At 39.2% G+C, this 14,223-nt stretch overlaps 4 non-coding genes across 4 annotated transcripts; all 4 read left to right on the top strand.

The window, feature by feature from the left end:
* Positions 1 to 1,160: 1,160 nt before the first annotated feature.
* trnal-uaa (transfer RNA leucine (anticodon UAA)) lies at positions 1,161 to 1,243 on the top strand. The gene has a single exon. It is a non-coding gene; the product is annotated as a tRNA-Leu (tRNA).
* A 3,881-nt stretch (positions 1,244 to 5,124) lies between these two features.
* On the top strand, positions 5,125 to 5,207 carry trnal-uaa (transfer RNA leucine (anticodon UAA)). The gene has a single exon. It is a non-coding gene; the product is annotated as a tRNA-Leu (tRNA).
* Positions 5,208 to 9,168: 3,961 nt separating this feature from the next.
* Positions 9,169 to 9,251, top strand: trnal-uaa (transfer RNA leucine (anticodon UAA)). Its single transcript has one exon. It is a non-coding gene; the product is annotated as a tRNA-Leu (tRNA).
* A 3,205-nt stretch (positions 9,252 to 12,456) lies between these two features.
* On the top strand, positions 12,457 to 12,539 carry trnal-uaa (transfer RNA leucine (anticodon UAA)). Its single transcript has one exon. It is a non-coding gene; the product is annotated as a tRNA-Leu (tRNA).
* Positions 12,540 to 14,223: the final 1,684 nt, after the last annotated feature.

The following is a 14,223-nucleotide window of genomic DNA, read 5'->3' as shown; positions in this document are numbered from 1 at the left end:
CATCTGCAAATATTCTTAACCAAACCTTACAGGCATGTCATGGCAAGCATAAAGCACAACCATATGTCCTTTGTTTACTGGATGCAAGCCAAGGATGTACTGTAAAGTGTTTGTCAGATAAAGACCAAACCTTAAAGGCATGTCATGGCAAGCATGAACAACAATCATATGTCTGTTATTTAATACATGCAAGCCAAGGATGTACTGTAAAGTGTTTGTCAGATAAAGGCCAAAGTATCTCAAGAGGTAGAAGTCATTCTGTTCCAAGACTTTTGAGAGTTGCCAATAGTTGCTGAGACTGTGACTCCTAGTCTACCAAGTAGACATACACTAGGATTAGGATAGACATTACCTGGTAAATGGGAAGCTTTGGTTGAGTCATGTTTAAACATCTGCAAATATTCTTAACCAAACCTTACAGGCATGTCATGGCAAGTGTGATTTAATCAATGTCTGTTATTTAATGTCTGACAAAAAAATGACAATGTCTGACAAAAAAAGGCCAACAAATCTCAAAAGCTGGGATTCATGCTGTTCCTGAGAAGTTACCTAGTTGCTGAGACTGTGACCCCTAGTCTTCCAAGTAGATATACACTAGGATTAGGATAGACATTACCTGGTAAATGGGAAGCTTTGGTTGAGTAATGTTAAACATCTGCAAATATTCTTAACCAAACCTTACAGGCATGTCATGGCAAGCATAAAGCACACTCATATGTCCTTTGTTTACTGGATGCAAGCCAAGGATGTACTGTAAAGTGTTTGTCAGAAAACGGCCAAAGTATCTCAAGAGGTAGAAGTCATTCTGTACCAAGACTTTTGAGAGTTGCCAATAGTTGCTGAGACTGTGACTCCTGTTCTACCAAGTAGACATACACTAGGATTAGGATAGACATTACCTGGTAAATGGGAAGCTTTGGTTGAGTCATGTTTAAACATCTGCAAATATTCTTAACCAAACCTTACAGGCATGTCATGGCAAGCATAAAGCACACCCATATGTCCTTTGTTTACTGGATGCAAGCCAAGGATGTACTGTACAGTGTTTGTCAGAAAAAGGCCAAAGTATCTCAAGAGGTAGAAATCATTCTGTAGCAAGACTTTTGAGAGTTGCCGATAGTTGCTGAGACTGTGACCCCTAGTCTTCCAAGTTGTTGTGCACCAGGATGGCCGAGTAGTTAAGGCGTTGGACTTAAGTTCCAATGGACAAAAGTCCTCGTGGGTTCAAACCCCACTCCTGGTAAAAAAGAAAGCTTCAGCTCAGTTGTGTTTCAACATTAGCAATTGTGTATAACCAAACCTTAAAGGCAAGTCATGGCAAGCATGAACAACAATTTTGCTTGCCATCAGTATGTTATTTAATGCATGCAATCCAAGGATGTACTGTAAAGTGTTTGTCAGAAAAAGGCCAAAGTATCTCAAAAGGTAGAAATCATTCTGTAGCAAGACATTTGAGAGTTGCTGATAGTTGCTGAGACTGTGACCCCTAGTCTACCAAGTAGACATACACTAGGATTAGGATAGACATTACCTGACTACTGGTAAATGGGAAGCTTTGGTTGAGTCATGTTTAAACATCTGCAAATATTCTTAACCAAACTTACAGGCATGTCATGGCAAGCATAAAGCACAACCATATGTCCTTTGTTTACTGGATGCAAGCCAAGGATGTACTGTAAAGTGTTTGTCAGATAAAGACCAAACCTTAAAGGCATGTCATGGCAAGCATGAACAACAATCATATGTCTGTTATTTAATACATGCAAGGCATGTCATGGCAAGCATAAAGAACATCCATATGTCCATTACTTACTACATGCAAGCCAAGGATGTACTGTAAAGTGCTTGTCAGATAAAGGCCAAAGTATCTTAAGAGGTAGAAGTCATTCTGTACCAAGACTTTTGAGAGTTTCCAATAGTTGCTGAGACTGTGACTCCTAGTCTACCAAGTAGACATACACTAGGATTAGGATAGACATTACCTGGTAAATGGGAAGCTTTAGTTGAGTCATGTTTAAACATCTGCAAATATTCTTAACCAAACCTTACAGGCATGTCATGGCAAGCATGAGCAACAATCATATGTCTGTTATTTAATACATGCAAGCCAAGGATGTACTGTAAAGTGTTTGTCAGATAAAGGTCAAGTATCTCAAGAGGTAGAAGTCATTCTGTACCAAGACTTTTGAGAGTTGCCAATAGTTGCTGAGACTGTGACTCCTAGTCTACCAAGTAGACATACACTAGGATTAGGATAGACATTACCTGGTAAATGGGAAGCTTTGGTTGAGTAATGTTAAACATCTGCAAATATTCTTAACCAAACCTTACAGGCATGTCATGGCAAGCATAAAGCACACTCATATGTCCTTTGTTTACTGGATGCAAGCCAAGGATGTACTGTAAAGTGTTTGTCAGAAAACGGCCAAAGTATCTCAAGAGGTAGAAGTCATTCTGTACCAAGACTTTTGAGAGTTGCCAATAGTTGCTGAGACTGTGACTCCTAGTCTACCAAGTAGACATACACTAGGATTAGGATAGACATTACCTGGTAAATGGGAAGCTTTGGTTGAGTCATGTTTAAACATCTGCAAATATTCTTAACCAAACCTTACAGGCATGTCATGGCAAGCATAAAGCACACCCATATGTCCTTTGTTTACTGGATGCAAGCCAAGGATGTACTGTACAGTGTTTGTCAGAAAAAGGCCAAAGTATCTCAAGAGGTAGAAGTCATTCTGTACCAAGACTTTTGAGAGTTGCCAATAGTTGCTGAGACTGTGACTCCTAGTCTACCAAGTAGACATACACTAGGATTAGGATAGACATTACCTGGTAAATGGGAAGCTTTGGTTGAGTCATGTTTAAACATCTGCAAATATTCTTAACCAAACCTTACAGGCATGTCATGGCAAGCATGAGCAACAATCATATGTCTGTTATTTAATACATGCAAGCCAAGGATGTACTGTAAAGTGTTTGTCAGATAAAGGCCAAAGTATCTCAAGAGGTAGCAGTCATTCTGTACCAAGACTTTTGAGAGTTGCTGATAGTTGCTGAGACTGTGACCCCTAGTCTACCAAGTAGACATATACTAGGATTAGGATAGACATTACCTGGTAAATGGGAAGCTTTGGTTGAGTCATGTTTAAACATCTGCAAATATTCTTAACCAAACCTTACAGGCATGTCATGGCAAGCATAAAGCACAACCATATGTCCTTTGTTTACTGGATGCAAGCCAAGGATGTACTGTAAAGTGTTTGTCAGATAAAGACCAAACCGTAAAGGCATGTCATGGCAAGCATGAACAACAATCATATGTCTGTTATTTAATACATGCAAGGCATGTCATGGCAAGCATAAAGAACATCCATATGTCCATTACTTACTACATGCAAGCCAAGGATGTACTGTAAAGTGCTTGTCAGATAAAGGCCAAAGTATCTTAAGAGGTAGAAGTCATTCTGTACCAAGACTTTTGAGAGTTTCCAATAGTTGCTGAGACTGTGACTCCTAGTCTACCAAGTAGACATACACTAGGATTAGGATAGACATTACCTGGTAAATGGGAAGCTTTGGTTGAGTCATGTTTAAACATCTGCAAATATTCTTAACCAAACCTTACAGGCATGTCATGGCAAGCATGAGCAACAATCATATGTCTGTTATTTAATACATGCAAGCCAAGGATGTACTGTAAAGTGTTTGTCAGATAAAGGTCAAGTATCTCAAGAGGTAGAAGTCATTCTGTACCAAGACTTTTGAGAGTTGCCAATAGTTGCTGAGACTGTGACCCCTAGTCTTCCAAGTAGACATACACTAGGATTAGGATAGACATTACCTGGTAAATGGGAAGCTTTGGTTGAGTCATGTTTAAACATCTGCAAATATTCTTAACCAAACCTTACAGGCATGTCATGGCAAGCATGAGCAACAATCATATGTCTGTTATTTAATGCATGCAAGCCAAGGATGTACTGTAAAGTGTTTGTCAGATAAAGGTCAAGTATCTCAAGAGGTAGAAGTCATTCTGTACCAAGACTTTTGAGAGTTGCCAATAGTTGCTGAGACTGTGACCCCTAGTCTACCAAGTAGACATACACTAGGATTAGGATAGACATTACCTGGTAAATGGGAAGCTTTGGTTGAGTCATGTTTAAACATCTGCAAATATTCTTAACCAAACCTTACAGGCATGTCATGGCAAGCATGAACAACAATCATATGTCTGTTATTTAATGCATGCAATCCAAGGATGTACTGTAAAGTGTTTGTCAGAAAAAGGCCAAAGTATCTCAATAGGTAGAAATCATTCTGTAGCAAGACATTTGAGAGTTGCTGATAGTTGCTGAGACTGTGACCCCTAGTCTACCAAGTAGACATACACTAGGATTAGGATAGACATTACCTGACTACTGGTAAATGGGAAGCTTTGGTTGAGTCATGTTTAAACATCTGCAAATATTCTTAACCAAACCTTACAGGCATGTCATGGCAAGCATAAAGCACAACCATATGTCCTTTGTTTACTGGATGCAAGCCAAGGATGTACTGTAAAGTGTTTGTCAGATAAAGACCAAACCTTAAAGGCATGTCATGGCAAGCATGAACAACAATCATATGTCTGTTATTTAATACATGCAAGGCATGTCATGGCAAGCATAAAGAACATCCATATGTCCATTACTTACTACATGCAAGCCAAGGATGTACTGTAAAGTGCTTGTCAGATAAAGGCCAAAGTATCTTAAGAGGTAGAAGTCATTCTGTACCAAGACTTTTGAGAGTTTCCAATAGTTGCTGAGACTGTGACTCCTAGTCTACCAAGTGGACATACACTAGGATTAGGATAGACATTACCTGGTAAATGGGAAGCTTTAGTTGAGTCATGTTTAAACATCTGCAAATATTCTTAACCAAACCTTACAGGCATGTCATGGCAAGCATGAGCAACAATCATATGTCTGTTATTTAATACATGCAAGCCAAGGATGTACTGTAAAGTGCTTGTCAGAAAAAGGCCAAAGTATCTCAAGAGGTAGAAATCATTCTGTAGCAAGACTTTTGAGAGTTGCCAATAGTTGCTGAGACTGTGACCCCTAGTCTTCCAAGTAGTTGTGCACCAGGATGGCCGAGTGGTTAAGGCGTTGGACTTAAGTTCCAATGGACAAAAGTCCTCGTGGGTTCAAACCCCACTCCTGGTAAAAAAGAAAGCTTCAGCTCAGTTGTGTTTCAACATTAGCAATTGTGTATAACCAAACCTTAAAGGCAAGTCATGGCAAGCATGAACAACAATTTTGCTTGCCATCAGTATGTTATTTAATGCATGCAATCCAAGGATGTACTGTAAAGTGTTTGTCAGAAAAAGGCCAAAGTATCTCAAAAGGTAGAAATCATTCTGTAGCAAGACATTTGAGAGTTGCTGATAGTTGCTGAGACTGTGACCCCTAGTGTACCAAGTAGACATACACTAGGATTAGGATAGACATTACCTGACTACTGGTAAATGGGAAGCTTTGGTTGAGTCATGTTTAAACATCTGCAAATATTCTTAACCAAACCTTACAGGCATGTCATGGCAAGCATAAAGCACAACCATATGTCCTTTGTTTACTGGATGCAAGCCAAGGATGTACTGTAAAGTGTTTGTCAGATAAAGACCAAACCTTAAAGGCATGTCATGGCAAGCATGAACAACAATCTGTTGTTCAACAGACAACAGTCTGTTATTTAATACATGCAAGCCAAGGATGTACTGTAAAGTGTTTGTCAGATAAAGGCCAAAGTATCTCAAGAGGTAGAAGTCATTCTGTACCAAGACTTTTGAGAGTTGCCAATAGTTGCTGAGACTGTGACTCCTAGTCTACCAAGTAGACATACACTAGGATTAGGATAGACATTACCTGGTAAATGGGAAGCTTTGGTTGAGTCATGTTTAAACATCTGCAAATATTCTTAACCAAACTTACAGGCATGTCATGGCAAGCATAAAGCACAACCATATGTCCTTTGTTTACTGGATGCAAGCCAAGGATGTACTGTAAAGTGTTTGTCAGATAAAGACCAAACCTTAAAGGCATGTCATGGCAAGCATGAACAACAATCATATGTCTGTTATTTAATACATGCAAGGCATGTCATGGCAAGCATAAAGAACATCCATATGTCCATTACTTACTACATGCAAGCCAAGGATGTACTGTAAAGTGCTTGTCAGATAAAGGCCAAAGTATCTTAAGAGGTAGAAGTCATTCTGTACCAAGACTTTTGAGAGTTTCCAATAGTTGCTGAGACTGTGACCCCTAGTCTTCCAAGTAGACATACACTAGGATTAGGATAGACATTACCTGGTAAATGGGAAGCTTTGGTTGAGTCATGTTTAAACATCTGCAAATATTCTTAACCAAACCTTACAGGCATGTCATGGCAAGCATAAAGCACAACCATATGTCCTTTGTTTACTGGATGCAAGCCAAGGATGTACTGTAAAGTGTTTGTCAGATAAAGACCAAACCTTAAAGGCATGTCATGGCAAGCATGAACAACAATCTGTTGTTCAACAGACAACAGTCTGTTATTTAATACATGCAAGCCAAGGATGTACTGTAAAGTGTTTGTCAGATAAAGGCCAAAGTATCTCAAGAGGTAGAAGTCATTCTGTACCAAGACTTTTGAGAGTTGCCAATAGTTGCTGAGACTGTGACTCCTAGTCTACCAAGTAGACATACACTAGGATTAGGATAGACATTACCTGGTAAATGGGAAGCTTTGGTTGAGTCATGTTTAAACATCTGCAAATATTCTTAACCAAACCTTACAGGCATGTCATGGCAAGCATAAAGCACACCCATATGTCCTTTGTTTACTGGATGCAAGCCAAGGATGTACTGTACAGTGTTTGTCAGAAAAAGGCCAAAGTATCTCAAGAGGTAGAAGTCATTCTGTACCAAGACTTTTGAGAGTTGCCAATAGTTGCTGAGACTGTGACTCCTAGTCTACCAAGTAGACATACACTAGGATTAGGATAGACATTACCTGGTAAATGGGAAGCTTTGGTTGAGTCATGTTTAAACATCTGCAAATATTCTTAACCAAACCTTACAGGCATGTCATGGCAAGCATGAGCAACAATCATATGTCTGTTATTTAATACATGCAAGCCAAGGATGTACTGTAAAGTGTTTGTCAGATAAAGGCCAAAGTATCTCAAGAGGTAGCAGTCATTCTGTACCAAGACTTTTGAGAGTTGCTGATAGTTGCTGAGACTGTGACCCCTAGTCTACCAAGTAGACATATACTAGGATTAGGATAGACATTACCTGGTAAATGGGAAGCTTTGGTTGAGTCATGTTTAAACATCTGCAAATATTCTTAACCAAACCTTACAGGCATGTCATGGCAAGCATAAAGCACAACCATATGTCCTTTGTTTACTGGATGCAAGCCAAGGATGTACTGTAAAGTGTTTGTCAGATAAAGGTCAAGTATCTCAAGAGGTAGAAGTCATTCTGTACCAAGACTTTTGAGAGTTGCCAATAGTTGCTGAGACTGTGACCCCTAGTCTTCCAAGTAGACATACACTAGGATTAGGATAGACATTACCTGGTAAATGGGAAGCTTTGGTTGAGTCATGTTTAAACATCTGCAAATATTCTTAACCAAACCTTACAGGCATGTCATGGCAAGCATGAGCAACAATCATATGTCTGTTATTTAATACATGCAAGCCAAGGATGTACTGTAAAGTGTTTGTCAGATAAAGGTCAAGTATCTCAAGAGGTAGAAGTCATTCTGTACCAAGACTTTTGAGAGTTGCCAATAGTTGCTGAGACTGTGACCCCTAGTCTACCAAGTAGACATACACTAGGATTAGGATAGACATTACCTGGTAAATGGGAAGCTTTGGTTGAGTCATGTTTAAACATCTGCAAATATTCTTAACCAAACCTTACAGGCATGTCATGGCAAGCATGAACAACAATCATATGTCTGTTATTTAATGCATGCAATCCAAGGATGTACTGTAAAGTGTTTGTCAGAAAAAGGCCAAAGTATCTCAATAGGTAGAAATCATTCTGTAGCAAGACATTTGAGAGTTGCTGATAGTTGCTGAGACTGTGACCCCTAGTCTACCAAGTAGACATACACTAGGATTAGGATAGACATTACCTGACTACTGGTAAATGGGAAGCTTTGGTTGAGTCATGTTTAAACATCTGCAAATATTCTTAACCAAACCTTACAGGCATGTCATGGCAAGCATAAAGCACAACCATATGTCCTTTGTTTACTGGATGCAAGCCAAGGATGTACTGTAAAGTGTTTGTCAGATAAAGACCAAACCTTAAAGGCATGTCATGGCAAGCATGAACAACAATCATATGTCTGTTATTTAATACATGCAAGGCATGTCATGGCAAGCATAAAGAACATCCATATGTCCATTACTTACTACATGCAAGCCAAGGATGTACTGTAAAGTGCTTGTCAGATAAAGGCCAAAGTATCTTAAGAGGTAGAAGTCATTCTGTACCAAGACTTTTGAGAGTTTCCAATAGTTGCTGAGACTGTGACTCCTAGTCTACCAAGTGGACATACACTAGGATTAGGATAGACATTACCTGGTAAATGGGAAGCTTTAGTTGAGTCATGTTTAAACATCTGCAAATATTCTTAACCAAACCTTACAGGCATGTCATGGCAAGCATGAGCAACAATCATATGTCTGTTATTTAATACATGCAAGCCAAGGATGTACTGTAAAGTGTTTGTCAGATAAAGGTCAAGTATCTCAAGAGGTAGAAGTCATTCTGTACCAAGACTTTTGAGAGTTGCCAATAGTTGCTGAGACTGTGACTCCTAGTCTACCAAGTAGACATACACTAGGATTAGGATAGACATTACCTGGTAAATGGGAAGCTTTGGTTGAGTCATGTTTAAACATCTGCAAATATTCTTAACCAAACCTTACAGGCATGTCATGGCAAGCATAAAGCACACCCATATGTCCTTTGTTTACTGGATGCAAGCCAAGGATGTACTGTACAGTGTTTGTCAGAAAAAGGCCAAAGTATCTCAAGAGGTAGAAATCATTCTGTAGCAAGACTTTTGAGAGTTGCCAATAGTTGCTGAGACTGTGACCCCTAGTCTTCCAAGTAGTTGTGCACCAGGATGGCCGAGTGGTTAAGGCGTTGGACTTAAGTTCCAATGGACAAAAGTCCTCGTGGGTTCAACCCCCACTCCTGGTAAAAAAGAAAGCTTCAGCTCAGTTGTGTTTCAACATTAGCAATTGTGTATAACCAAACCTTAAAGGCAAGTCATGGCAAGCATGAACAACAATCTTGCTTGCCATCAGTATGTTATTTAATGCATGCAATCCAAGGATGTACTGTAAAGTGTTTGTCAGAAAAAGGCCAAAGTATCTCAAGAGGTAGAAATCATTCTGTAGCAAGACATTTGAGAGTTGCTGATAGTTGCTGAGACTGTGACCCCTAGTGTACCAAGTAGACATACACTAGGATTAGGATAGACATTACCTGACTACTGGTAAATGGGAAGCTTTGGTTGAGTCATGTTTAAACATCTGCAAATATTCTTAACCAAACCTTACAGGCATGTCATGGCAAGCATAAAGCACAACCATATGTCCTTTGTTTACTGGATGCAAACCAAGGATGTACTGTAAAGTGTTTGTCAGATAAAGACCAAACCTTAAAGGCATGTCATGGCAAGCATGAACAACAATCATATGTCTGTTATTTAATACATGCAAGCCAAGGATGTACTGTAAAGTGTTTGTCAGATAAAGGTCAAGTATCTCAAGAGGTAGAAGTCATTCTGTTCCAAGACTTTTGAGAGTTGCCAATAGTTGCTGAGACTGTGACTCCTAGTCTACCAAGTAGACATACACTAGGATTAGGATAGACATTACCTGGTAAATGGGAAGCTTTGGTTGAGTCATGTTTAAACATCTGCAAATATTCTTAACCAAACCTTACAGGCATGTCATGGCAAGTGTGATTTAATCAATGTCTGTTATTTAATGTCTGACAAAAAAAGGCCAACAAATCTCAAAAGCTGGGATTCATGCTGTTCCTGAGAAGTTACCTAGTTGCTGAGACTGTGACCCCTAGTCTTCCAAGTAGATATACACTAGGATTAGGATAGACATTACCTGGTAAATGGGAAGCTTTGGTTGAGTAATGTTAAACATCTGCAAATATTCTTAACCAAACCTTACAGGCATGTCATGGCAAGCATAAAGCACACTCATATGTCCTTTGTTTACTGGATGCAAGCCAAGGATGTACTGTAAAGTGTTTGTCAGATAAAGACCAAACCTTAAAGGCATGTCATGGCAAGCATGAACAACAATCTGTTGTTCAACAGACAACAGTCTGTTATTTAATACATGCAAGCCAAGGATGTACTGTAAAGTGTTTGTCAGATAAAGGCCAAAGTATCTCAAGAGGTAGAAGTCATTCTGTACCAAGACTTTTGAGAGTTGCCAATAGTTGCTGAGACTGTGACTCCTAGTCTACCAAGTAGACATACACTAGGATTAGGATAGACATTACCTGGTAAATGGGAAGCTTTGGTTGAGTCATGTTTAAACATCTGCAAATATTCTTAACCAAACTTACAGGCATGTCATGGCAAGCATAAAGCACAACCATATGTCCTTTGTTTACTGGATGCAAGCCAAGGATGTACTGTAAAGTGTTTGTCAGATAAAGACCAAACCTTAAAGGCATGTCATGGCAAGCATGAACAACAATCATATGTCTGTTATTTAATACATGCAAGGCATGTCATGGCAAGCATAAAGAACATCCATATGTCCATTACTTACTACATGCAAGCCAAGGATGTACTGTAAAGTGCTTGTCAGATAAAGGCCAAAGTATCTTAAGAGGTAGAAGTCATTCTGTACCAAGACTTTTGAGAGTTTCCAATAGTTGCTGAGACTGTGACTCCTAGTCTACCAAGTAGACATACACTAGGATTAGGATAGACATTACCTGGTAAATGGGAAGCTTTAGTTGAGTCATGTTTAAACATCTGCAAATATTCTTAACCAAACCTTACAGGCATGTCATGGCAAGCATGAGCAACAATCATATGTCTGTTATTTAATACATGCAAGCCAAGGATGTACTGTAAAGTGTTTGTCAGATAAAGGTCAAGTATCTCAAGAGGTAGAAGTCATTCTGTACCAAGACTTTTGAGAGTTGCCAATAGTTGCTGAGACTGTGACTCCTAGTCTACCAAGTAGACATACACTAGGATTAGGATAGACATTACCTGGTAAATGGGAAGCTTTGGTTGAGTCATGTTTAAACATCTGCAAATATTCTTAACCAAACCTTACAGGCATGTCATGGCAAGCATAAAGCACACCCATATGTCCTTTGTTTACTGGATGCAAGCCAAGGATGTACTGTAAAGTGTTTGTCAGATAAAGACCAAACCTTAAAGGCATGTCATGGCAAGCATGAACAACAATCATATGTCTGTTATTTAATACATGCAAGGCATGTCATGGCAAGCATAAAGAACATCCATATGTCCATTACTTACTACATGCAAGCCAAGGATGTACTGTAAAGTGCTTGTCAGATAAAGGCCAAAGTATCTTAAGAGGTAGAAGTCATTCTGTACCAAGACTTTTGAGAGTTTCCAATAGTTGCTGAGACTGTGACTCCTAGTCTACCAAGTAGACATACACTAGGATTAGGATAGACATTACCTGGTAAATGGGAAGCTTTGGTTGAGTCATGTTTAAACATCTGCAAATATTCTTAACCAAACTTACAGGCATGTCATGGCAAGCATAAAGCACAACCATATGTCCTTTGTTTACTGGATGCAAGCCAAGGATGTACTGTAAAGTGTTTGTCAGATAAAGACCAAACCTTAAAGGCATGTCATGGCAAGCATGAACAACAATCATATGTCTGTTATTTAATACATGCAAGGCATGTCATGGCAAGCATAAAGAACATCCATATGTCCATTACTTACTACATGCAAGCCAAGGATGTACTGTAAAGTGTTTGTCAGATAAAGGTCAAGTATCTCAAGAGGTAGAAGTCATTCTGTACCAAGACTTTTGAGAGTTGCCAATAGTTGCTGAGACTGTGACTCCTAGTCTACCAAGTAGACATACACTAGGATTAGGATAGACATTACCTGGTAAATGGGAAGCTTTGGTTGAGTCATGTTTAAACATCTGCAAATATTCTTAACCAAACCTTACAGGCATGTCATGGCAAGCATAAAGCACACCCATATGTCCTTTGTTTACTGGATGCAAGCCAAGGATGTACTGTACAGTGTTTGTCAGAAAAAGGCCAAAGTATCTCAAGAGGTAGAAATCATTCTGTAGCAAGACTTTTGAGAGTTGCCGATAGTTGCTGAGACTGTGACCCCTAGTCTTCCAAGTTGTTGTGCACCAGGATGGCCGAGTGGTTAAGGCGTTGGACTTAAGTTCCAATGGACAAAAGTCCTCGTGGGTTCAAACCCCACTCCTGGTAAAAAAGAAAGCTTCAGCTCAGTTGTGTTTCAACATTAGCAATTGTGTATAACCAAACCTTAAAGGCAAGTCATGGCAAGCATGAACAACAATCTTGCTTGCCATCAGTATGTTAATTAATGCATGCAATCCAAGGATGTACTGTAAAGTGTTTGTCAGAAAAAGGCCAAAGTATCTCAAGAGGTAGAAATCATTCTGTAGCAAGACATTTGAGAGTTGCTGATAGTTGCTGAGACTGTGACCCCTAGTGTACCAAGTAGACATACACTAGGATTAGGATAGACATTACCTGACTACTGGTAAATGGGAAGCTTTGGTTGAGTCATGTTTAAACATCTGCAAATATTCTTAACCAAACCTTACAGGCATGTCATGGCAAGCATAAAGCACAACCATATGTCCTTTGTTTACTGGATGCAAACCAAGGATGTACTGTAAAGTGTTTGTCAGATAAAGACCAAACCTTAAAGGCATGTCATGGCAAGCATGAACAACAATCATATGTCTGTTATTTAATACATGCAAGCCAAGGATGTACTGTAAAGTGTTTGTCAGATAAAGGTCAAGTATCTCAAGAGGTAGAAGTCATTCTGTTCCAAGACTTTTGAGAGTTGCCAATAGTTGCTGAGACTGTGACTCCTAGTCTACCAAGTAGACATACACTAGGATTAGGATAGACATTACCTGGTAAATGGGAAGCTTTGGTTGAGTCATGTTTAAACATCTGCAAATATTCTTAACCAAACCTTACAGGCATGTCATGGCAAGTGTGATTTAATCAATGTCTGTTATTTAATGTCTGACAAAAAAAGGCCAACAAATCTCAAAAGCTGGGATTCATGCTGTTCCTGAGAAGTTACCTAGTTGCTGAGACTGTGACCCCTAGTCTTCCAAGTAGATATACACTAGGATTAGGATAGACATTACCTGGTAAATGGGAAGCTTTGGTTGAGTAATGTTAAACATCTGCAAATATTCTTAACCAAACCTTACAGGCATGTCATGGCAAGCATAAAGCACACTCATATGTCCTTTGTTTACTGGATGCAAGCCAAGGATGTACTGTAAAGTGTTTGTCAGATAAAGACCAAACCTTAAAGGCATGTCATGGCAAGCATGAACAACAATCTGTTGTTCAACAGACAACAGTCTGTTATTTAATACATGCAAGCCAAGGATGTACTGTAAAGTGTTTGTCAGATAAAGGCCAAAGTATCTCAAGAGGTAGAAGTCATTCTGTACCAAGACTTTTGAGAGTTGCCAATAGTTGCTGAGACTGTGACTCCTAGTCTACCAAGTAGACATACACTAGGATTAGGATAGACATTACCTGGTAAATGGGAAGCTTTGGTTGAGTCATGTTTAAACATCTGCAAATATTCTTAACCAAACTTACAGGCATGTCATGGCAAGCATAAAGCACAACCATATGTCCTTTGTTTACTGGATGCAAGCCAAGGATGTACTGTAAAGTGTTTGTCAGATAAAGACCAAACCTTAAAGGCATGTCATGGCAAGCATGAACAACAATCATATGTCTGTTATTTAATACATGCAAGGCATGTCATGGCAAGCATAAAGAACATCCATATGTCCATTACTTACTACATGCAAGCCAAGGATGTACTGTAAAGTGCTTGTCAGATAAAGGCCAAAGTATCTTAAGAGGTAGAAGTCATTCTGTA

This window comes from Ictalurus punctatus, chromosome 20, assembly GCF_001660625.3.
Source record: "Ictalurus punctatus breed USDA103 chromosome 20, Coco_2.0, whole genome shotgun sequence".
NCBI lineage: Eukaryota > Metazoa > Chordata > Actinopteri > Siluriformes > Ictaluridae > Ictalurus > Ictalurus punctatus.
This window is presented reverse-complemented; position numbering and strand designations above follow the sequence as displayed.